This window comes from Leopardus geoffroyi, chromosome B4 (genome assembly GCF_018350155.1).
Source record: "Leopardus geoffroyi isolate Oge1 chromosome B4, O.geoffroyi_Oge1_pat1.0, whole genome shotgun sequence".
NCBI classification, from domain to species: Eukaryota; Metazoa; Chordata; class Mammalia; order Carnivora; family Felidae; genus Leopardus; species Leopardus geoffroyi.
The window spans coordinates 125,799,479-125,825,573 of record NC_059341.1 but is presented as its reverse complement, the minus strand read 5'-3'; the positions used below and the strand labels follow the sequence as shown (position 1 = coordinate 125,825,573).

General features: G+C 42.4%; 1 pseudogene; it reads left to right on the top strand.

Annotated features, from left to right (window-relative positions):
* The first annotated feature begins 2,013 nt into the window (after window positions 1-2,013).
* Window positions 2,014-3,166, top strand: LOC123590492 (annotated as a pseudogene).
* The last annotated feature ends 22,929 nt before the right edge of the window (window positions 3,167-26,095 follow it).

Genomic DNA, 26,095 nt, shown 5'->3' with positions numbered 1-26,095 from the left:
GTTCTCTGACGGATCCAACAAGTTATAGTGTGGAATTCTGCATAATACAGATAGTTCCGTCCTATACTAGCTTCAGCATCTAATTTTTTTCTTTGTGTTGTTGTTGTTGTTGTTGTTGTTGTTGTTGTTGTTGTTGTTAGTGCTGCACAGGTGCCAGATCCTGATTTCCACAATCAGGCAATTACAATTTGTCGGTAATCTTTATGTGGTAAATGAGAAAAACTCCATTCAACTTAGATCAAAGGGGATAAAAGTGGAAGGGAGCATTTCTTTCAGCTCACATAAGGAAGAGTCAAGGGCTTTGGGTGATTCAGCCGTGAGAGTCTCTTCACCTCTCAGCCCTGCTCTGCCTCGGGTAGACTTTATCATCAGAGAACCTCTCTGAGCTGGAGGGAAACATGGTCCCAGAAGCTCTAGGTTTACACTATAGTTAAAGCTCATGATCCTAGAAGAAAACAGAATGTTTTTCCCCCTAAAGTTCTGGAGAAAATTCAAGGACAGGCCCTGATCAGGCAGTCTTGGGTCATACGTCCTTTTCAGAAGGGATAACTACAGGTCAGGGAAATGGGGAACTCTTATTGGCCAGGTTAGGGCCATGTCAGCCCCTCCCATGCATGAAGAATGGGTTTCCCACAGGGAAGAGGGTTTCTGTTAGCAGAACAAGAAGTGAAAGGGAAATGTGCTAGGTAGACAAAACCCATAGCTCCCAGAGCTCACTTAACATGCATAAATAGTTGCATACATAAGAGTTTTGATAGCTCACCTTCCTATCTCAGTGTAATGGAAGAGACTCAGAGCTTGAGGGATAGCAGGAGTTTTTGGTCTGACAATGAATCACTAACAGTTATTCAGACTCCTTAATCACAAAGTGTTACCTTAGGAGGGATTTGATGAACACTATCTTCAGCCAATTTAAATCTTCCTTGTTTTGCAAAACCAGAATACTTTTCAAATATATCTTGAAACATTCAACAACATTTTAATAATTAGAAATCTCAGTTCCTGTTCTGGAGGCTATTCACAAGATACTTCAAAACGATCTATTTTGTACTGAATGTTCAGTACAAATGTAACCTTTCTATTGTTTTAATGAAACTTTAGCTGTTGCTGGAGGCACAGCCATATTGTGAGCCCTACATTGCCATATTGAAGCCATTCTGCTTACCAAAGTCAGAACTGTAACAAAAACTTAAATATGGAAATGATCTATGACATTATATAGTCACACTCAGCATGTTCTATGTTCTGCTGTTCTACCCAGCTGATCTATTAAGCTAAGACTACGCCTCACTCAATCTGTACTTGACAATGGCCTACACATGTGTTATAAGAATGTATTCACTCGCACAATTTTAGACAAGTAGATGAGTGCTGGCTTAAATTGTTTCTAAATATTAGTGTAACATCCCAGCCCTGCAAATCAGTGAGACTTCCACAAGAATTTTAAATATATGCAGAGCTCTGGTCCACAGTCTGCATAAACCATACAATATACGTTAAAAAGCACAATGGTGGTGGTTTTCATTTGCTACATTGTGATATATAATACATTCTGGTGTATGTTGTCTACAGTCCTTTTTAATCAACTTTATTGAGGAACAATCAGCATGCAATAAAATGAACCCATTTCAAGAGTATATTTCAATGAGTTTTCTAAACAATTAAAATTAATTTTTAAAATGATATTCTAGGGATGCCTGGACGGCTCGCTTGGTTAGGCGTCTGAATCTTGATCTCAGCTCAGGTCATGATCTCACAGTTTATGGAATCGAGCCCCACATTGGGCTCTGCACTGACAGCATGGAGGCTGCCTGGGATTCTCTCTCTCTTCCTCTCTCTCTGCCCCTCCCCTGCTCTCTCTCTCTCTCTCTCTCTCTCTCTCACTCTCACTCTTTCTCTCTCAAAATAAATAAACTTAAAAAAAATAAAATAAAATGATATTCTAGATTATAATCTTCAGCATTTACATTGGATCTAATCATTCCCATCTTAAAAATACCCTCCCAGGGAGATGGTTTTTGAAGCTGTCCCTGAATTCACAGCTGAGAGAACACGGCAACCCAGAAAACCAGGAGTGGAGACTGATCCTGCGAGAGAAAGGGGTTCATAATGGCGGATGACCTGAAGCAATTCCTGTAGAAAAAATTACCAAGTATTGAAGGGTTCCATGCTATCATTGTGTCAGATAGAGATGGAGAGCCTATTATTAAAGTGGCCAATGATAATACTCCAGAACATGTTTTGAGACCTGGTTTCTTATCTACTTTTGCCCTGGCAACAGACCAAGGAGGCAAACTTGGACTTTCAAAAAATAAAAGTATTATTATCTGTTACTATAACACCTACCAGGTGGTTCAATTCAATCGTTTGCCTTTGGTGGTGAGTTTCATAGCCAGCAGCAACACCAATACAGGACTCACCGTCAGCCTAGAAAAGGAACTTGCTCCATTAGTCAAAGAATTGAGACACATTGTGGAAGTTTCTTAATCTGGCAGTGGTTTTGACGTACACCTTATTTTCATTATAACAGACACAATATCAATCCAACAATCTTTAGACACAGCAATGCTTGTATCCATATACTCAAGAAAGGGCTCCTTCCCCACCTTCCACTGAAGAAAGAGCTCATAGATATAATTTCTGGACAGATTGTTATCTTCTCTTGTGTAGGGTCTTTTCTTAATTTAGTGAGATCTGGGGATACCACAGATATGGTTCAGTACATCACAGCTCCCATGGAGTTAGTCCAGTCACCAGATATGCATGAGTTTCTATTCAGGGGGTCAGAATCAAAATGGTACTTAGATCCACTTGAGCGTTAAGTGCTCCCCGTTATATAAAATGCCCAGACCTGCAGAATTTTTTATTGTGGATAATCATGAGGACGTATTTTTCTTTATATTGTTTTATTTCTTTGCATTGAGTGTGAGGAAGGTAAAATGGCTTAGTAAAAGTAATAAAATCAGTACAACCACTACCTTTTCTATATTATTTTGCAATATAGATGAATATTGCTAATTGATTTGATTCTTCTCAGAGAGTGCTGCTCTTTAATGAAAATGAAAATGATAGCTAGTGCTTTTTTCTCCACTCTGCTTTCTATAACCAATCAGTGTTTTAATGTTTGTGTGTTCTTTATAAAATTTAAAAGTGATTCATTATTGAATTCTGCTTCCAATATTGGTGTGTATGTAAACATGATAGTATGGCCAATTTTTTTCATACATGAGTATAACTAAAATAGTACTTTTTTAAGTTAAAAAAAAATATATCCTCCCAGGGATTAACAAGACCAGGTACTTTTTAAATATTTTAAAGCTATAATAATTAAACAGTTGGGTACTAGAGTATTATATTGGATATTCGTTTGCTAGGGTTGCCATAACAACATACCATGAACTGGGAAAAATGTATTGTCTCCAGTCCTGGAGACTATTAGTCTAAAATCAAAGCGTGGGCAGGGCCATGCTCCTTTGAACACTGTTGGGAAAAGGATCCTTCCTTGCCTTTTCCTGACTTCTGGTGATTTGCAGGCAATCTTTGTCACCCTGGCTTAGAAATGCATCATTCCAGTCCTCCTTTTTCAGACAGCTATCTTCCCGCACATTTGTGTGCAGATATCTTCGTGCACATTTGTCCTGTGTCCAAATGTCTCCTTTTAAATGGACACCAGTTATATTGGATTAGGGGCCCCTCATGACCGAATTTTAATTTGATTTCCTCTGTAAAGACCCTATCTTCTTTTTTTTTTTAAGTTATTTATTTATTTTTAAGAGAGAGAGAGAGAGAGGGAGAGAGAGAGAATCCCAAGCAGGCTCCGCACTGTCAGCACAGAGCCCGACTCGGGGCACAAACTCACAAACTGTGAAATCATGACCCGAGCCAAAATCAAGAATTGGACGCTTAACCGATTGAGCCACCCAGGAGCCCAAGACCCTATTTTCAAATAATAAAGTCACATTCTGAGTACTGGCGGTAAGGACTTTAACGTGTCTCTTTCGTGGGACACAATTCAACCCGTAACAATCATGGATAGCAAATGGAGTAGAATTTTACCAGAAACTGACCCAAACACACACTGAAAATTTATCACATTCTACTGTGATAAATGTGGCAGTTCAAACCCGCTGAGAAAAGATAGATTACTCTATACTTGATGTTTGAATAACCAGGTAACCGTCTATTATGTCAACAGCTAAGTTGTATCAATACTTCACACCTGGCACCTGATCGCTTCCCAGTTCCCGGTTCTAGTCTGCAGGGAGGGAGGTCCTGCTGCCCCTCCGTTCTAGGGAATACTTCAATAGCCTTCCAAAGAAATTCACCTTTTTGCAAGGACTGGTTTGAGTTGGTTTATGTAGCATGCAATCATTTCAGAGGTTGATGGCATCCCAGTTGGGCACTCCTTTACACAAGGAGAAGTTTATACGTTCTTCATTAAAAAAAAAAAAAAAAAAAAAAAAAAAAAAAAAAATCTCTTAATTCCTGTCTGTCATCCTGACTCCTTCCCAATTCCATCTGGTGTCTTGCCTCTACCCGGAAGTAGACTATTTGAAGTCAATTGGTTCCTTCTGCATCTTCCATCATTCTGGGCCGCCAAGAAGAAGTGATCAGTCAAAGCAAAAGCTGTCCTTTGAGGGCCACTAGGAAGTCTGCAAAGCCAGCTAAGATCGCAGCTATTTTAAAACCCAGACATCTAAGTATTTGGCTAGGATCCAGAGTTTCCTGCCTCCCTGCAATCTCCTTCCAGAGGAGAATCAAACTGTGAGGAGGAGGGAAACCACCTTAATTGGACCTCTAATTCCCAAAACTATTGGACTCCTTACTACAGAGAGGGGGTTCCTTGGAAGCTGGCTTATTATTTTTTCTGAAACTTGGTGAGATGGAGGGCAGCGCTAAAACCAGACCAAGCTTAGTTGGTTAGAGACTCTTTCTCTTCCAGGATTCCTCTTACAGCTTTTTTCAAATAGTAACAATAACACCTAACTATTGGGCACTTATGCGCCTTGCATGTATATGAAAAGACTCCCATGATTACATTATAGGATTCTCACAACAGCCCAATAAGGTAGGTAGGTTCTATTATTATTTCCATTTTACAAGTGGGGGAAACTGAGGCTCGGGGAGGTTAAGCAAATTGCCCAAGACCACACATTTAGGAAGTGACTGAGCTCGAATCTGAACCCAGGACTTGTCTGACTTCAGAGTCTCTGCTCTTAACCACCACTCTGGGAATCCTAAACTAAAATGTCAACAGGCATCAGGGAGGCACAGAAAGGAGTAGTGCAGACCAGGGGGAAGACGTGGGGTGTGAGGAGCAGAATGAGGAGGTAGAAAGCCTGCACCCCATCTGGAGAGGATGCCCAATTGCAGCAACAGCCAGTCAGAGCCTTCAGGGAATGTGGTCCAGTGTGGCCACAGTTTCCAGTTTCAAAGAGAAGCTTGTAATCTTGGACTTTATACGAAATGTCCCAACGTTTAAATGTTGGGCACTGATTCAAACACTTTTTGAAATACATTGTGCAGGCCGAAAAACTGGCATCTGCCATCCCCCATTAGGCCGGAACTCTGATTCTGCACTATTGTGTTTCCCGTGGGAGGAACTTTAGCCAGACCACCCCCAACCTCCCGCCCATTTCCTCTGATTGGTGAGCTTTGGCACAGGAAGTGGGCATGCCCAGGAATCTCCATCCTGGGAGCCAGCGTGGCTTCCGGGAGTGCACAGCCTGTGCCCCTCAGGCTGGGTGGGAAAGCCCAACTATTCAAGGATGGGGCGCCCACAAACCCACTTCCTTGGGAACAGAAAACCAAGTTCTCCAAACTGCTTTATTAGAGCATGAGCTTCCTGTGACTGCGGTACCAAAGTGCCACCAAATGGGTAGTTTAAAACGACAGATACCCTCTCACAAGTCCGGAGGCTGGAAATCCAAAATCAAGGGGTCAGCAGGACCGTACTTCCTCCTAAGGTTTTTGGGAAGAATCTTTCCTTACCTCTTCCAGCTTCTGGTGCCTCCCCGCCATCCTTGGCGTTCCCCAGCTTGCAACTCATCACTCCAGCATCCCCCTCTTCTTCACTTGCCCTTCTCCTTGTGCGTCTCTGTGTCTGTTTTCTCTTTTTATAAGAACACCAGTCATGTTGGATGAGGGCCCACTTCATCCAGTATGGCCTCATCCTAACTAATTACATCTGCAAAGATGCTTTTTCCAAATAAGGTCACATTCTGAGTGGACATGAATTTGGGGGACGGCAGGGAGGAAAGGAACGCTCTTCAACACAACAGAATAGGTTCTTTTTTAAAAAGAGTTACATGTTAATCTCCACCTGATTCCGGCATCTGTCTCCAAAAAGGTTCCATTTGAGAGAGAAAACAAGGGCTACTGTTTCTTTTTATTCTCCCCCCAGAAGTTTTTTGTTTTTTGTTTTTTGTTTTTTAATTTAAATCCAAGTTAGTTAACATATAGTGTAGCGTTGGTTTCAGGAGTAGAACCCAGTGATTCATCACTTACATACAACACCCAGTGTTCATCCCAACAAGTGCCCTCTTTAATGCTCATCGCCCACTTAGCCCATCACCCCCACCCATGACCTCTCCAGCAAATCAAATATTGTTTCTTTATCTCAAACTCCAACAGCCATATTCAACATTCATGGATGTTAGCAGTGTGCCACCTTTTTTTTTAGAGAGAGAGAGAGAGAGACCATGCGTGCACAGCAGGGAGAGGGGCAAAGAGAGGGAGACAGAGGATCCAAAGCAGGATCTCCACTGACAGCAGCGAGCCCAATGTGGGGCTCGAACTCACAAACCACGAGATTATGAGATGAGCCAAAGTTGGACACCCAATCAACTGAGCCACCCAGGTGCCCTGTCCATGAGCAATCTTTCAACTGCACCATAATTAGGTGCATTTCTCCCCTCCATCCTTTTTTTCTCTTCTTCCCTGCCATTTCCTCTTATCATTTCTCTATCTTTGTGCTCCTTAACCACTCTTGTGTTGGTTAGGTCTCTGACAGATGTTGCCATGCTGTAGTGGAAAGGCTTTAGGGTTGTACAAACCTGGATTCCCATCCCACGCTGCTACCTACCAGCCCTTAGGACCTGACTCTTCATGAGTGTTCAGTAAATATGTGGACTGAATCTGCTGTTAGATGAGAGGCCTTGAGATGGGTGCATTGCTCTCCTGTATCTCAGTTTCCTCATCAGAAATGTGGAAGTAATAATAAACATCACAGGTGGAACACCCCTATGCTTGATGAAAGAGACAAGTCATCATGAAATAACAGTTCCATAAGGGCAAGACCAAGGAAGGAGGAATGTCACTTGGTGAATAGTTCTAGAAATAAAGAGAACCCACAATAGCGTTACCATAATAAACGGGGCAGCCCTGAAGACCTTTCAGGCTAGGCACAACACCAGGAGCTACTCCTGTAGCAGGCTCATGCTATCTCTTGCCCTCTCCCTCTCCTCTCTCTCTCTCCTTCCCCCTCTCCTTTTCCATTGCCTGAGTGCCTGTTTCACAGCACCCTCTACACTCCCACACACAGGCCCTAGCCTCCTGCTTTTCTGGCCATGAAGTTTCTAGGTGCTATTGTCTTGAGCACTTGGAGCACTCCTGAGAAACACTTTGACTCTTCACCAAAGCCGCTGACGTAGGAATTGGTGGTATGTGTTGCTCCCAAATGAAGTTGTGTATTATTTTTTAAAGTGATCCTTCTCCATTAAGGCATAAGCAAGAAGAAAATGGATGGAATTGCAACACCAGAGCCTGAGAGAAGAGCAAAGCAACAGTGTGAGGGAGAACCTGGGGAAGCTTCCACAGGAGGAGCACCGTGTCTGCAGAGACCCATCATGATGATGAATGCCATATACACACATAAACACAGCTTCCAGGGAAGGCGGGAAGGTGGGGTGGGGGACAATATGCGTCTAGGCCTTTGTGAGGCTAGGGAAGCCTTCCCAGAAGAGGTGATAATGGACACTGAAGGCCACCTCAGGGTAACGCAGATGAAGGAGCAGTGATGAGGTAAGCCAAGCATCTCAGGCAACGGGAGAAGCTGGTTTGAGAACTTGGTGACAAGGAAACCCATGACGGGCAGCACAGGCAGGGACTGGGGTGTCCAGCCACAATCAACACCAGTGTCTGTGCTGAGCAGCAGGAGCATGGTGGGATCTTCACTGGGGCAGCCCCTGTGAGATGGTGTGGGTGTTCCCTCCGGCCAAAATGGCCTCCAAGCCCGACACACTCTGCCTTCCTTCTCCCAGAGTCGTGCGCTCTTAACATCCTCTAACAAATGCACTTGCTGCTAAAATTAGTTAAAGCCAATTCTGTTTCCACAGGAGCCCTGCCTGTTACAGTGATTAGTATCAGGATGGTCCCAGGTAGCAGACACTCAAGGACGCGGGACTCAAGAATGGATTGTGTGGCCTGGTTCGGTCTGAAGTCAAGAGAAAATAGCTGAAATTGGAGGATGGGACTCTGGCAACACAGGGCATTTCATGGGTAAATCCAGCAATTAAATTATTACCTGTTATCTCTTAAAACAAAATGTCCTTGTAAAGTAAAGCTGGGGGGAGGCGAGGCACATGGCCATGGTCTTGAACAGCGTAATGGACCATGAATTGAAGGACTATGGATGAGAGAATGGATCCTGGTCTCCACTTCATTCCTACCTACCTAAAAGGATTAAGCATTCTCACAGCAATTAAGAAAAATAAATAAATAAAAAGGATTACACAGCCACCATTTATAAGTGCCTAGTGCCTTCCAGTAGGGTAAGCAGCTCAATCACTGGCACCTCACTGATGGGTTGGCCTAAAGGAAAGTTCCAGAAGACAAAGAGTGTAGGCACCTCTGAAGAGTTTCCTATAAAGGGGAATGGCGAAGCAGCACCAGCTGGAGGCGTGGTTCTCAAGCCTGCTGCAGTTTGGAACCCTTGAGATCAACTGAACTCTACTTAACCTCCCGATATTCCTTCCATGTGGGAGGCGTCCACTAGTGTGACATTCCCAGCCTTTCTCTAGCCTCCTCACTCTCCTAGTTGCTGAGGAAGAGGAGACACCTCGGATTGGAAAAACTGGGGAGCAGGCAGTGGTGTGCTGGTGAATGTTTAACAACTGGCTCTGTGGGGCCGAAGCCCTGGTGTGTCGCATTTGACGATCCCCATGGCGTAAAGATTCCCATCTCGCCTTGGCCGGTTCCGAGCCATCAGCATGAAGTCAGGAAGAGATGTACACAAGCCCAGCCGGCCAACTCCCGCACACTGTGAGAGCAGGAACACTGACCCTTGTGCCCCTTTCTTGTTGGGATGTGACTGCCCACCGGAAATCTACCTTCTGGTCCCCTTTCCACACTGGAGGCTCTGCAGGGGCCTGCGTGAGTGGAGGCCCCTCGCGGCCGGGCACTGCCTGTGGCCGGGTGAGTGAGCATCTCTAATTCTAGGTGGGGTTCAGAATTAAGAAAACTACCAGCGCCGAGATACAAGCCACAATCCCTAAAGTCAGCTTTGTCACTAACAGGGGTGACACCTTACTCTTCCTCACCCTTTGCCTAGAAGGCTTACCATGCTGCGTTATGACAACCTCTACAACTTTGATAAGTCCGTGGCTTCAAGGATTAAATGAGATAGTACGTGGAAGGATCTAACACAGGCCTGACCCACAGAGTAAGTGCTCAGTAGAGGTTTGCTGGACTTTCATCACACTCTTGCATGAAAGGACCCACTGTTCTTTTTCAAGTTGTGGAGGAGAAATTAAGCAGCAGTTCCCTATCTTTTCCAGTTGACATTTCATGGTGTAGCGCCCCTGAACAAGCTGGCGATCCTACACGTTTGGGCATTGCTCTCAAGACACTATGGAAACACGAATGGTATCTGGAACTTAGGTTCTGAAATGCTCAGGTAAATGAAATGAGCAAGGATGAAATTATAGTCTGTGCTGGGGAGATTGCTGGATGGCAACGACTTGCCCCCTACTGCGCGCAGTGTGCACGTTCACGGCATCATTGGCGAAGACTGTGCTGTCAGGTAAAAGGCACCGTGGGACAGCTGCCAGTGCCACCCGCACACCACTAATCTTGGCACTGAAATTCGCACCACGCCCATCTTTCCACGGAACACCCTGTGTCCTGGCCATTCCCTGGCGCCCATCATCTAATACTTCCTCAGCTTTCCATGCCCTGTTTTGTGTTTTAGATACATTTTCTTTTTTTTAGATCTAGTGCTCGATTTTTTTTAGATCGATTTCCAAACTGGACTCCATTCCACCCCCAATAATCTGCCCCCATCAATATTGGACTTGATTGTTCAAATTTAATTCATTAGAAGTTCAATAATTTTGCACGATTAACCCTCTGATCAAGAATCAAATTTCTTACCAGACCTTGAGAATTCAAACTGTTCACACTATTGAATCACTTGACACAATACCTGTTTTTTTCTTTCTGAAATGCCATGGAAAAAATCTATGAGAAAATCCATATATGATCTGTATTCCCAACTTAATCTGGTTCTTTTATTTCTGTTGGAGCCACAAGCATGATGTCAAAAGGTAGACGTGAGAGAGAGGCTGGTGCTTAGAACAGTGTAGAACTCTGTAGAACACACAGAGGCTCGGTACATGTTTTTTGAGTAGATGAAGAAGTGGACACCCTAAGGAGCTACGTGAATAGCTTTGGACACCTTCTTTTTCCTCTCATCCCCACTCCCCTGGGGAAATATGTGTGGATCCACTTACTTCCAGACAACTGCAAACTAGTAAATACTAAATCTGCCCCTTTCTTCTTATTTCCCTTCTCCAGTGATTCTTCTGTGCAGTCAAGAATGAAATAGGGGCACCTGGGTGGCTCAGTTGGTTAAATGTCCTACTTCGGCTCAGGTCATGATCTCATGGTTTGTGGATTCGAGCCCCACATCGGGCTCTGTGCTGACAGCTCAGAGCCCGGAGCCTGCTTCGGATTCTTTGTCTCCCTCTCTCTCTGTCCCTCCCCCGCTCATGCTGCCTCTCTCAAAAATGAATAAACATTAAAAAGTGTTTTTAAAGTTGTTAAAAAAAAGAATGAAATAGGCTGACTTCATATCAGAAATGGAGAAATGAGAAGGAATTATGTCTTGGCTTAAGAAAAATATCTAGAGGGGCACCTGGGTGGCTCAGTCAGTTAAGCCTCCGACTTGGGCTCAGGTCAAGATCTCACAGTTTGTGAGTTTGAGCTCCATGTCGGGCTCTCGGCTGACAGTGCAGAGCCTGGAGCCTGCTTCTGATTCTGTGTCTCCTGCTCTCTCTGACCCTCCCCCACTCATGCTCCACCTCTCAGTCTCTCAAAAATAAATAAATGTTAAAAAAAAAAGTTTAAAAAAGAAAAATAAAAATGTCTAGAAAAATATGTATAAATAACATAGCTTGCCATGTGATATAGTATATGTTTCATTACACAAGTAACTGCCATGCATTATGAGAGCAACCCAAATGCAAATAAGGGTCTGTGTGGTCCACAGCAGTGTCCTTGTCACAGACAGAATCTTGTGATACTAATGATGACGTGACTGAGCTCTTACTCCACCTTCAACCCTCTTATAATCACTTTACATGTATTAACTACTTAAATTTTCACATCTCTCTGAGAGGTAGGAACTATTTCTCTCTGGGCTCTTGGTTTCCTTGTTTGTAAAGTGGAAATAACATTTGTTCCTGTGGATGGAGCTAGAGTGTCTTATCCTAAGGGAAATAAGTCAGAGAAAGACAAATACCACATGATTTCACTCATATGTGGAGTTAACAAAACAGATGAACACAGGGAAAGGGGCGGGGGAGACAGGGAGAGAGGAAAACCACAAGAGATTCTTACCTATAGAGAACAAACTGAGGGTTGTTGGAGGGGAGGTGGGCAGGAGGATGGTCTAGATGGGTGATAGGTATTAGGAAGGGCACTTGTTATGATTAGCACTGGGTGTTTGTATGTAAGTGATGAATCACTAAATTCCACTCCCGAAACCAATTTTACCAAATGTTAACTAACTAGAATTTAAATAAAATTTGAAATAAAATATGGTTCCTATTTACTATGATTGTTGCAGAAATTCAATGAGTTATGCCTGGCACATTGTAAGCACTCAGTACATATTAGTTTTTAATGACTTACCATTGTCACTGGCTCCATTTTATAAAGTAGGAAACTGAGACACAGAGAAGTTAAGTAAATTACCCAAGCTACACAGCTAATAGGTGGCAAAGCCAGGATATAAACTCCCTGCTGTTATGAAGAAACTGCTGTATTCTGGAATCCATGAATATATTAAGGAAAGGTACCGGTTACTTCCGCCGGCAATAGAGAATAAAACGGCTATTATAAGCTAGGTCCACTAGGGGGCAGTAGACGCGTGCATTACACAGACATGACGCTAGCCCGAGGGATTTTGTGGGGTTTTTTAAGACCTTAAACATTGAAAGTGTTATCACAGATATTTATGCCGATTGTTAAGGAAGAAATTGATTCAAATTATTTCCCTATTAAAGCGTAGAATACTTCTGTGAGGATTAAAAATAATATGTCTGGTAAACTGTCAAGCAAATGAAAGGACTCCTTCCATCAACATTCAATAAACCATTGTTACTCTGATGAGCCTGGCACTGCCCTGCTGCCCGGGGTCAGCGTGTCCCAGGCGTGACGTTCACTGACCAAGGAGAGACAAGGACGGGCCACGCCACTGTACCACTCTCCACCCACCCCTGTCCTGAGTGAAAAGAGCATGGCAGTGGTCCAGACACATGATAGCAGTGGTTTGGTCGGCAGTGGTGGCCCAGAGAAGGCAGTCCATGGGCTCGGCATATATTTGGGGCAACTGGACAAAACTGAACTTGGAAAACACTGTGGTAGGTGCTGTGTTGGAGCCCAAATGCCAACAGGAACGCAGGAGAGGGAGTGACTAGTTTTGCCTGGTGATGACATTGGAATTCAGTATTAAGATCAAAAAGAGCTTGCAAGTCAGACGGAGGGAAATGGAGAAGCATTCCAAGAAGAAGAAATACTCTGAATAAAGGTTGCAGAGCATGGAGGGTGCTTGTGCCTTTAGAGGGTGCTCAGCAAGCCCTGTGGGATGAGCTGGAGGGAAAGGAGGAGAGATATCCATCCCGCTGCCCCCAACTCAGAATATTACACACCCAAGACAGGTGGAAGAATAATATTCTACCTTGAAAAATAAAGTTTATGTATTTCTGATCGCAAAAGTCTCACACACATTTTTGGGAAATGTATTAAGAATGTATATTTCATCACTCACAAAAAAGCAGGATTTCTTTATTGTCTCACTTACAGACATATTATTATATTTATGCAGGTGTCCCCTGCCTTTTGAAAGCTTACGTTATGCCACTTCATTTTTACAGAAGATCTACATTAGTACCTGTTTTTGCTAACCAAAAGAAACCCAAAGAAAACGTTTCCTCTTAGGAAAAGAGGCAGAGAGCCACCTGGGTGGTCAGTCAGTTAAGCGTCCAACCTTAGTTCAGGTCATTATCTCACAGTTCATGAGTTCTAGCCCTGAGTTGGGCTCTGCACTGACAGCATGGAGCCTGCTTTGGATTCTGTATCTCTCTCTCTCTCTCTCTCTCTCTCTCTCTGCCCCTAACCTGCTCACACTCTCTCTCTCAAAAATAAATAAATAAACATTTTTTTAAAAAGGGGAGAAAGAAGAGGTGGAAAGAGAAAATAGCATTAATCATTTGTTTTGCAGCGAGCTAAGCCAATAAGAGGCAACACGTGCCCCGAGCAGTGAGGGTGGCCAACAGACTCCTTCTCCTGGGAACCATACTCAGCACTCAGCATTTAGATCAGCATCAAGCCACCATAGCTGTGAGCTATATCTTTGAGCATCTGTGCTTTATCTCAATTTATTTTGTGCATCCATCAGCAAGGTGTGTCCTAAGGTATCAGAAGAGTCTAAGAGAGGTGACTTTCTGGGTTTGGGAACACTCAAAGATTTTTCCATATAAATTGATGGTAATTGCTTCTTTGTTTTATGCCATTTCAGTTTACAAAAGTTTTCATAAGAACGCTCTACTTTTGGATAGGCAGGGAAACTGTGTGTGTGTGTGTGTGTGTGTGTGTGTGTGTGTGTGTGTATGTGTGTGTATAATATGTGGGATAATTCTGTATATAATTTTGTGTCTTTGCTTTCTGAAATGTACTGTGCACATATTCCCATTAAATTACATATTCTTCAAATGTATTTTATGACTATGCAATATTCCTGTATAGCTGATTCATAATGTTTAAGCATTCCCTTATTTTAAAATATCATATTGGTTCCAATTTCTCTTTACTATAAAAACTGATGTACATCCTTTTCATGTAAGTCTGTACATCCATTATCATTTCCTTAAAATAAATCCCTGAAATTGAACGTCTGAGTCCAGGATGTGACCATTTTTTTTAAGTTTATTTATTTTGAAAGACAGAAAAAGCATAGGTGTGCACCTGCATGAGCGGGGGAGGGCCAGAGAGGGAGGAAAAGAGAGAATCCCAAGTAGGCTCCACACTGTCAGCTCAGAGCCCAACCCAGGGCTTGAACTCACAAACCATGAGATCATCACCTGAGCGGAAATCGAGAGCTGGACACTTAACCGACGGAGCCACCCAGGTGCCCCAGATATGGGCATTTTTAAATGCTCTTCATTCAAGCTGCCAAACTGGCCTCAGAAAGGTTTTATTACTTGAAGCTCCCAAGCAAAGATGAGAGCGTGCACTTCACCATACTCATGCCAAGGCTGAGTGTTCTTGCATTTGATATCTTTGTCACTCAAATAAGTATTTATTAGGCATCTACTATGTGCCAGGTGCTAGGTGCCACGATAAAGCAGTGAGCAAGAAGGACAAAGATCCCTGTTCCTGGAGCTTCCATCCCAGTGAAGGAGGCCACACCCAGGAAGGAAAATACATAAAGTGTAGAATGTGTTTCTTATAAATGCTAGGGAGAAAAGTTAGAAATAAAAAAAAACAAAACAAACCCAGAAGTGGGACTAGAAGCATGGGTACAAAGGAGGTGGGTTTTAGACGAGGTGGGCAAGGAAAGCCTTAATGGGGGGCATTTCAGTCAAACCCTGAAGGAGAGAGGAAGCTGGGTGCAGGCATGGGTGTGCCAGCAAGTATGAAAATGGAAGACGATGGGGTGCCTGGGTGGCTCAGTCAATTAAGCATCCGACTTTGGCTCAGATCATTATCTCATGGTGCATGGGTTCAAGCCCCACGTCAGGCTCTGCTGGAGTCTGCTTCAGATTCTGTGTCTCCCTCTCTCTCTCTGCCCCTCCCCTGCTTGCTGTCTCTCTCTCTCTCTCTCAAAAATAAATAGTAAAAAAATTTAAAAAAAAAAAAAAAAGAAAGAAAATGAAAGACAAGAGCCTGGTTGGCAAGTTCAAATGCAGAATCAGTGTAGCTAGAGCAAAAAGGGAGAAGTCAGAAGGGTTACTGGAATTAGGAGTGGTGTAAGACACCTGTTGTGCAGGACTGTACAGACTTCAGCTCTTTCACTGAAATTGAAGAGGAAGCACTGGAGGGTTTTGACTTGACGTTTAACCAGAACCGTCTGAATGTTGTGCTCACAACAGGCTGGAGTAGGTTAAGGAAGGAAGCACGAGATGTGTCAGGACTCAGGAGGCTATTACAGTAATCCAGGAGGGAGATGATAGTATAGACTGGGATAGCAGTAATGACAATGGAGAGAAGAAACAGAAATGTAGGCACATGACAAAGGTGGTTCCTATGCCCATCAGATTTGCTGATACAGCAGGTGGAAGACAGGAGAAAAAGAAGCATTAAGGATGACGCCCAGCTTTTTGAAGAATGAAGTTGCCCTTTACCGAGTTGGAGAATTCCGCAACAGGAGAAAAACTGGGAAGGAAGACAAAGAACACAGATTTGGGAGAGGAGGAGCCAAGATGGCAGAACAGCATGGAAGGTTTTTTTGTATCTCGTGTCCATGAAATACAGCCAGACCAACACTGAACCATCCTGCACACCTAGAAAACTGATTTGAGGATTAACACAACAATCTGCACAACCTGAACCACAGAACTCAGCAGGTATGCATGGGGAGAGAGAAGCCCCAGAGGGCAGGGAGCTGTTTTGCTTATGGAGAGAGGATGGAGACGGGGGGTGGGGGAAGAATACGGGAAAAGCACCCACCCAAAAGCAGCTGCAGAGAAAGTGGAAACAGCCACAGGGACTGAACTAAAAAAGGGAGAAAGGAGAGGGTTTAAATTCCATTAAGACTCTATAAACAGGGGGAATGCAGACTCTGAAACTCCGCAGCTCTATACCTGGCCATGCTCTGGTGGGAAGGGTGAATCCCCAGGAGCAGAGTGGAGTCTGGGGTTCTTTGGGCCAGACGGGAGAGGCAGTTCTCCTGCTGGGAGGACATCGGGTAGAGGCTGTGTGCCCCCGCTTGACAGGCAAAGGCTCCAGTGGACCTGGGAGAACAGCCACATTCACTGGTGCTGGAACAAGGTCGCTGGGGTGAAGCCTGGTGTCAGATGCGCTTTGTGATTTTCCATAATCCCTGAAATGCTGCCCTTACACAATCGTGTGATCTTTCTCTGGGGCGAGCTGGCACCCAGCCGCAGTCTCTGAGCATGGGCAGCAGCACAGTCCCGAGAACGTTCCTGGGTGCAGCCGGCACCCAACGATTGCTCGGTGAGACTGTCCCCCAGAGGATCTGAGCGGGTCAGAGCCGCAGTCCCTCAGAAGTAAGGGGCCAGGAAACACAGACACATCTGAGATAAAACTCAGGAGGGAGGTGCCATCTGACAGCATGGTCACAGACAGTGTAAAAGAGGGGAGTGGACGGAAGCCAAAGACAAAGGACTGGTGCGCGGTTGCTGAGCAGGGAGAACAGAGTTCCGATACTAGAGACTGGGCAGCTGGGTGGCGCCATTTTCACTGCTCCCGCGCATGAGCATGAGCACCTACGAGCACCACAACAATCCACACCAGTAGGCTAGCAGCGCCATCTGGTGGAGAGCGGAGCCGCTAATCTGACCCCTGCCCAACTGGGCCAACCTCGCTCTTCAGGAACACAAGTCTCTCTGCCTGCTTAGTTTATGGACCATAAAGCACTTCATAGTTTGACTTCTAGGGGAAAACGAAGCAATTTCAATCGTATTTCTGTCTGTTTGCTGGTCCATCTATTCAATTTTCTTTTTTTTCTCTTTTTCTTTTTCTTTCTTTTTCTTGAATACAGAAAGAAAAAATTTATTTTTATTTTCAATTTTTATTAAAAATATTTTTCTTTAATTTTTTCTTCTATATTTTTTACTTTTGTGTAAATTTTTTCAAATTCTATTTTACTTCCATCATTTCATTTTATTCTATTTCACTGTATTCATTTTTTCAAATTTTCAAACTATTTTTTTTCTTTCCTCTTTTTTCTCTAATCTATCAAGCCCCTTTCAACACCCAGACCAAAACACACCTAGGATCTAGCATCATTTATTTGATTTGTTTGTGTGTGTGTTGTTGTTTTTAATTTCTTAATTTTATTTTAATTTTTTTAATTTTTAAAATAAAGGCAACTGACCAAATGGGAGAAGATATTTGCAAATGACATATCAGATAAAGGGTTAGTATCCAAAATCTATAAAGAACTTAATCAAACTCAACATCCAAAAAACAAATAATCCAGTTAAGAAATGGGCAAAAGACATGCATAGACACTTCTCCAAAGAAGACATCCAGATGGCCAACTGACACATGAAATAATGCTCAACATCACTCATCATCAGGGAAATACAAATCAAAACCACAACGAGATACCATCTCACACCAGTTAGCATGGCTAAAATTAGCAGCTCAGGCAATGACAGAGGTTGGCGAGGATGTGGAGAAAGAGGATCTCTTTCTGGTGGGAATGCAAACTGGTGCAGCCACTCTGGAAAACAATATGGAGGTTCCTCAAAAAATTAAAAATAGAACTACCCTATGACCCAGCAATTGCACTACTAGATATTTATCCAAGGAATACAGGTATGCTGTTTTAAAGGGACACATACACCCCAATGTTTATAGCAGCACTATCAACAACAGCCAAAGTACGGAAAGAGCCCAAATGTCCATCAATGGATGAATGGATAAAGAAGATGTGGAGTATTACTCGGCAATGGAGTATTACTCGGCAATCAAAAAGAATGAAATCTTGCCTTTTGCAACTACATGGATGGAACTGGAGAGTATTATGCTAAACGAAATTAGTCAATCAGAGAAAGACAAGTATCATATGACTTTACTCATATGAGGGCTTTAAGACACAGAACAGATGAACACAAGAGAAGGGAAGCAAAAATAATATAAAAACATGGAGGGGGACAAAACATAAGAGAATCTTAAATATGGAGAACAAACAGAGGGTTCCTGGAGGGGTTGTGGAGGGGGGCGGGCTAACTGGGTAAGGGGCATTAAGGAATCCACTCCTGAAATCACTGTTGCACTATATGCTAACTAACTTGGATGTAAATTTTAAAAATAAGAAAATTAAAAAAAAAAAAGAACAAAGATTTGGACTTGTTAAATCTGAGATATGGTTTAAGACATCCAAATGGAGATAGAGACCATACAATTGCATAGAGAACTCAAGTTTCAAGAGAGGTCGAGACTGAGGACAAACACTTAAGAATTGACAGTGCATACATGAACAAATTCTCAATATCACTCATCATCCGGGAAATACAAATCAAAACCACATTGAGATATCACCTCAAACCTGTCAGAATGGCTAACATTAATAACTCAGGCAACAACAGATGTTGGCGAGGATGCAGAGAAAGAGGATCTCCTTTGCACTGCTGGTGGGAATGCAAACTGGTGCAGCCACTCTGGAAAACAGTATGGAGGTTCCTCAAAAAACTAAAAATAGAACTACCCTATGGCCCAGCAATTGCACTACTAGGTATTTATCTAAGGGATACAAGGGTGCTGTTTCAAAGGGACACATGCACCCCCATGTTTATAGCAGCACTATCAACAATAGCCAAAGTATGGGAAGAGCCCAAATGTCCATCAATGGATGAATGGATAAAGAAGATGAGGTATATATATATATATGATGGAGTATTACTTGGCAGTCAAAAAGAATGAAATCTTGCCATTTGCAACTACGTGGATGGAACTAGAGAGTATTATGCTAAGCGAAATTAGAGAAAGACAAATAGCATATAACTTCATTTATATGAGGACTTTAAGACACAGAACAGATGGACACAAGGGAAGGGAAACAAAAATGATATAAAAACATGGAGGGGGACAAAACACGAGAGACTCTTAAATAAAAAACAGGGTTGCTGGAGGGGTTGTGGGAGGAGGGATGGGCTAAATGGGTAAGAGGCTTAAGGAATCCACTTCTGAAATCATTGTTGCACCATACACTAACTAACTTGGATGTAAATTGTAAAAAAAAAAACAAACAAACATAAATTATAGAAAAAGAGACAGAAAGAAAAAATAAAAATAAATAATAAAAAAAAGAACTGGCAGTGCATTGAATAAATAGAAAAGAAGAACAGTCCAAAGACCAAGCTGGTGGACACACCTAGGTATAGAGGTTTGGATCATCAGAGGGAATCAGCAAAGGATACTGAGAATCAGCAGCTAGAGAGGCGGGAAGACAATCGAGAGAACCTGGTGACCTGGAGGCCAAGTGCAGAAGTGTTTCAGGGAGGCTGGAAACATCAAGAGCAAGATGAAGACCAAAAACTGACCATGAGATTCAGCAACAAGCAGGTCATTGGTGACCCTGAGAACAACGGTTGTAGTGGAAAGAGGAGTGAAAACCTGAATGGAGTAGGTTCAAGAAGAGGAAGAGAGAGGGGCGCCTGGGTGGTTCAGTCGGTTAAGCATCTGACTTCAGCTCAGGTCACAATCTCGGCTCAGGTCACGATCTCGCGGTCCGTGAGTTCGAGCCCCGCGTCGGGCTCTGGGCTGATGGCTCAGAGCCTGGAGCCTGCTTCCGATTCTGTGTCTCCCTCTCTCTCTGCCCCTCCCCCGTTCATGCTCTGTCTCTCTCTGTCTCAAAAATAATAAAATAAACATTAAAAAAAATTTTTTTTTTAAAGAAGAGGAAGAGAGAAATTGGTGACAGTGAGTATAGACCAGTAACTATTGTAAGGAGGTTTGCTGCAAAGGAAGGAAAGAAAGGGGTATTAGGTCAATAGAGAGGGTTTTTTTAAGGTAGGAGAAATAAAAGCACATTTTTATGATGATGGAAATTATACTGTAAAGGGTGGGGAATTGATTTCGGAATTGTCGGAGAACTGGAGAGACTTATAGGAGCAAAGCCCCTCGCTGGGCCAAAGAGGACAGGATGCAATGCTCTCCAGTTGCGGTATTTGGAGTTTGCAAGGAAAGGAAAAATGGGATACCCAAGGTTGGGGGAGCTTGATTGTTCCTGTTTTTATTTCTGTTTGGTGAAATAGGAAGCAATGGTGTCAGCTTAGAGTGAGGATGGGAGGGGATGTGGTAGATGTTTGAGAAGTGAGAAAATATGACATAGCCATCTAAGAGAATGGAAGTATGAATGGACTAAGAAAATAGAAGGTAATGGCCAGGCAGCACCATGGACCCACTGGAAGTCTCTGTTAGCTGAATGTCTATTTCTATGCAGTTCTATTCAGCTGCACATGTGCAGGCAGGGGAATGGCTCCATCCAGGGTCATAGTTAGTCAAGTGATTGCAGCAGAAAACAGGAGCAAGCGAGTTGATGTGTGCAATGGAGTGATGATATTGATTGACCTTAGTGTTTGAACTGGGTAAGGAAGGACATGAGGGCACAAGACGGATTAGCAGTGAAAGCAGCAATGAGTGGTCCTGCTGGGGTTGAAAGACTGTTGGAGTCAGGAGATGGAAAGAGAGGGGATAGGGAGCAACAGTGTGGAATGTTAGAAAGTGTCACTGTAAAAAGTTATAGTTATGTAAATAACAAGAGCTGGGGCGCCTGGGTGGCTCAGCGGGTTAAGCGGTCGACTAGACTTGGGCTCAAGTCATGATCTCACGGTCATGCGCTGACAGCACAGAGCTTGCCTGGGATTCTCTCTCCCTCTCTCTGTCTCTGTCTCTCTCTCTCAAAATAAACAAACATTTAAAAAATGTGTAAATAACAAGAGCTGGGGCATGCAGTGGGAGTGAGTGTCAGAGGCTGGGTAGAGAACAAGTTAATTGGGGAAGATAAGGTCAAGGAGTTTTGAGGCCAGGGAATTGAAAGGCTCCCACTCATGGATGTTGAAAGCAAAGAGTAATAATACTGGAGTCACATGACCAAGAGGGGCCCTCCTAATAGAGCAGCAGATGCGGTGATGAGCAGTGTCTGAAAAGTGAAAACTGTGACTTTTCTTTGCAACATTTGACTTTAATGAGGTTGAACTTTTCCCACAATGATTCACTGGCCATTTGTATCCCTTTTATGAATTGCCTTTTTGGTTCCTTTGTCCATAATTCTCTTAGGCCGTTCATCTAAGAGCACTTTGCAAAGCACTTTAACCTTCTATCACAAATGTTGTTTGTTTCTTCCGTTATTTGCTTTTTAAATGTTTCCAGGCTTGTTTTTTTTTTTTTTTCTTACATAGGCTTTCATTTTTTACATAGTCCAATCTAACAATACTTTTCTTTATGGATTCAGCATTATGTGTCATTCACATAAATCTCTTTTCCGATCCAGGTCAGATAAATAGTCAACAATATTTTCCTTTTCTATGGTTTTATCATTTATATTATGCTCACATCCACTCAAATACATTGATAGGTTATTTGGTGACTCTTGCCATTTGTCTACCCAATCAGCAAATTATTTTCAGCACCATTTAAAAAAGATAAATTTTTTTTTTAATTTTTTTTTTCAACGTTTATTTATTTTTGGGACAGAGAGAGACAGAGCATGAACGGGGGAGGGGCAGAGAGAGAGGGAGACACAGAATCGGAAACAGGCTCCAGGCTCTGAGCCATCAGCCCAGAGCCTGACGCGGGGCTCGAACTCACGGACCGCGAGATCGTGACCTGGCTGAAGTCGGACGCTTAACCGACTGCGCCACCCAGGCGCCCCAAAAAAGATAAATTTTTTTTTTTTTTTAATTTTTTTTTTCAACGTTTATTTATTTTTGGGACAGAGAGAGACAGAGCATGAACGGGGGAGGGGCAGAGAGAGAGGGAGACACAGAATCGGAAACAGGCTCCAGGCTCCGAGCCATCAGCCCAGAGCCCGACGCGGGGCTCGAACTCACGGACCGCGAGATCGTGACCTGGCTGAAGTCGGACGCTTAACCGACTGCGCCACCCAGGCGCCCCAAGATAAATTTTTAAAAAGGACAAATCATCCTTTACATTCTAATTTATAATGACATCATCATATGCAAAAATAGATGTTTATATATTTTCTCTTCTGTTCCACCAATCTATCTATTCCTGTACCAGCCCTATTGTGGCTATTGTGGCTTTATTAGTGCTCCAAGATCTGGGGAGAGATGTTCCTGTTCTACTCATCACTTTCCCAGTTTACATGTTTTTATGACTGTAACTGCTCTAAAGCTGCAAGCAATTATAGAAAGACAATAACTTGTCCGTAGAAGACACAACTTCCTTTGAGCATTCCCTCTCAATATACCACCCTCGTGTAGAGAATTAGGAAATCCAGAGCTACAGATTCATTAGCTCCAAACAGAACCAAATCAGTCAAAAATATACCTAGGCCAATAATTATAATAGACCTAAAGAGGGTTGTTTTTTTAACAGACCACTTGCCTAAAACAAAATCAGTATCTCCTGACTCTCTTCTCTGTTCCCACTGGCTTTGTTTCTATGGGAATCTGTGCTTTTGAGGGTATGGTTGTCTTAACCATTTACCACTGTGTGGCCCTTCTAATATGGTACTCCATTCAATGCTTTCTGCGTGTGATCTCCAGGACGCCAAACTTTCCCAGATTTCCCCTCTCTCTCTCCCTCCCTCTCTCTCTACTCCTTTTCACTCTCCTTTGCTGGTCCTTCCCCATCTTCCAAGACCCAAACACTGAGTGACCAGGACTCAGCATTTCAATCTCTCCTCCATCTATTCACTCTGCTAGCAATCCCATCACCCTGTGGCTATAAATTCCATCTGTACACGGTATGTATGTGTGTGCCATCTTACCTTCCTTTCCTATGTACTCACTTTGAAACTGAAGAGTCATCTCAAAGCTAATGTACCCAATCACCTGATTATCCCTCAAGCCTGCTCCTCCCACGATCTTCCCCATATCAGCAAATGGCAACTCCATTTTCCTAGTTGCTCAGCCAATATCCTTGGAGCACTCCTTAATTCTTCTTTTACTCTTATATCTCACATCTGATGCAGCAGCAAATTCTATCTGCTCTACCTTCAAAATACATCTAGAATCTGACTACTTCCAATGCTATCACCCTCTTCCAAACTATCTTCTTCTCTCTCCTAGATTACTTCAACCACCTCCCAACTGATGTCCCTGCTTCCCTCCTCACCACACACAATACATCAACCTGTAATCCAGTTAAAACTTGAACCATCTCTATTGCAAACCATCCAGGGGCTCCCCACCTCATAGAATGAAGTGTCTACACGCAGAAAAGCAAAAATAGACAAATGGGATTGCATCAAACTAAAAAGCTTCTGCACAGCAGACGATCAACATTGTGAAGAGAGAACATACAGAATGGGAAAAAAAAAATATTTGCAAGCCATATACCTGATAGATGGTTAATATCTAAAATATATAAGGAACTCAAACAACTCACTAGCAAATAACCCAATTTAAATAACCCAATTTTAAAATGGGCAGAAAATCCAAACAGAAATTTCTCAAAAGAAGACATACAAATAGCCAACAGATATCTGAACAGATAAATGAAAAGATGCTCAATATCATCAAAGAATTGTAAATCAAAAACACAATGAAATACCACCTCACACCTATTAGAATGGCTATTATCAGAAAGACAAAAGATAACAAGTGTTGGTGAGGATGTGGAGAAAAGAAAGCATTTTTACACTATTGATGGGAATGTAAATTATCATAGACATTATGGGAAAATATGGAGATCCCTCAAAAAATTAAATACAGAACTACCAGTAATTCTGCTTCCAGGTATATATCCAAAGGAAATGGAATCAGTATCTCAATGAGATGCTCATTGCAGCATTATTTACAGTAGCCAAGACATAGAAACAATCCAAGTGTCCATCAACAGATGAGAGCATAAAGAAGAAAGTATATAATATATATAGTTTATACAATATTCCATTATAGATATATATTATGCTGTTATATTTTTATATTATTGTATGTTATATATATATAATGGAATATTATTCAGCCATGAAAAAGGAAATCCTGCCATTGATACCTACATGGATGAATCTAGAAGACATTTCGCTAAGTAAAGTAATACAGACAGAGAAAGATAGATACTATATGATCTCACTTATGGTGTAATCAAAAAAAAAAAAAAAAAAAGATTGTACTCATAAAAGCAGAGAGTAGAATGATGGCTGCCAGGGGCTGGGAGAATGGAGGAAATGAGGAGATTTTACTCAAGAGTATAAAGTTAGTTATGTAGGATGAGTAAGTCTAGAGATCTAATGTACAGCATAATGACTATACTTAATAATGTTGCATTAAATACTGGAAATAGGCCGAGAGAGATCTTGAGTGATCTCATCACACACAAAGAAGGAACTATATGAAGGAGGTAATGTGTTAATTAGCTTGACTGTATTTATATCAAATTGTGTTGTATATCTTAAATATCTACAATTTTTATTCTAAAATATATGAATAACTTACAAAGCCATTGGTCAACAACAGACCTAATCTTTCTCCAAAATCTCTTCCCTAGCAGCTCTCTAGCCTCCCCTATTTCTCTCCCATTTGCAATTTTTGCCCAGCCACACTGAATTCTTTGCCCTTTTCAAACACTGAAGACACATGCCTGCATGAGGTATTTTAACTTGTCCCTCTCTTCTCTTTAAAATGCTCTTCCTCTGGATACCACATGGGTAATAGCTACTTCTTCAGGTCTTTGATTCAAGCATCATATTTACAGTGAAAAATTCCCTGATCATTCTATTTAAGATTAAAGTTACAATTCCCATGAGGTACCTGAGTGGTGGCTCAGTCAGTTGAGTGTTCAACTTTGGCTCAGGTCACGATCTCATGGTTTATGAGTTCGAGCCCCACATCGAGTTTGCTGCTGTCAATGCAGAGCCTGCTTCCAATCCTCTGTCCCTCTCTCTTTCTCTCTCTCTCTCTCTCTCTGCCCTCCTCCGCTCATTCTCTTTCTCTCCCTCTCTCAAAAGAAAACATTAAAGTTATAATTCCCACCTTCCCAACTAACTCTTTATTCCCTCTTCTCTGGTTTAGTCTTCCCCATAGAACTTATTACTCTCACAAACTATAATGCGTGTGTGTGTGTGTGTGTGTGTGTGTGTGTGTGCAAATATATATATATAAATATATATATATTTATATATATATATATTTATATATATATATATATTTAGTGTGTGTCTCCTTTGTAAAACATAAGCGATGTCATAGGATTTGTTCACCGCTGCATCTCCAATGCCTTAAACAATGACAGGCAGAGTAGACACTCAGGAAATGATTGTTGGATAAATGAATCAATCAATCAATGAATTCTGCTAACAATCTTAGAAGAGAACTAGAATAGATTTTGTACCATTCACTGCAATTTGCCAAGGTGCAAGAAAACCCAAATGACTTGCCAAAGACCTTAAAATTGTCTCAAAGGTATGACTACTGTAGAAAAGACACCATAGTTGCTTCTTGTGTGGGAGAGAGACACAAATTATTTTGCTTTCCCTACCAACATAAGGCCATTTCTTCATAGTGGGTCTAGGGGACTCAATTCTAAGAATGGAAAAGAATATACAATTGTATACAAATATACACGAATATACCTGCCTTCTAAGGAGTCTGAGTACTTCAATATTACATATGTAGAGAATAAGCAAAATACGCAGTCAAGTGCTAAGTTATCTAAGTGTAAAGTCTCCACTGGACAAAGAAGCTTGTCTTCATTTAATAGAATGGTTTTTTGGAAA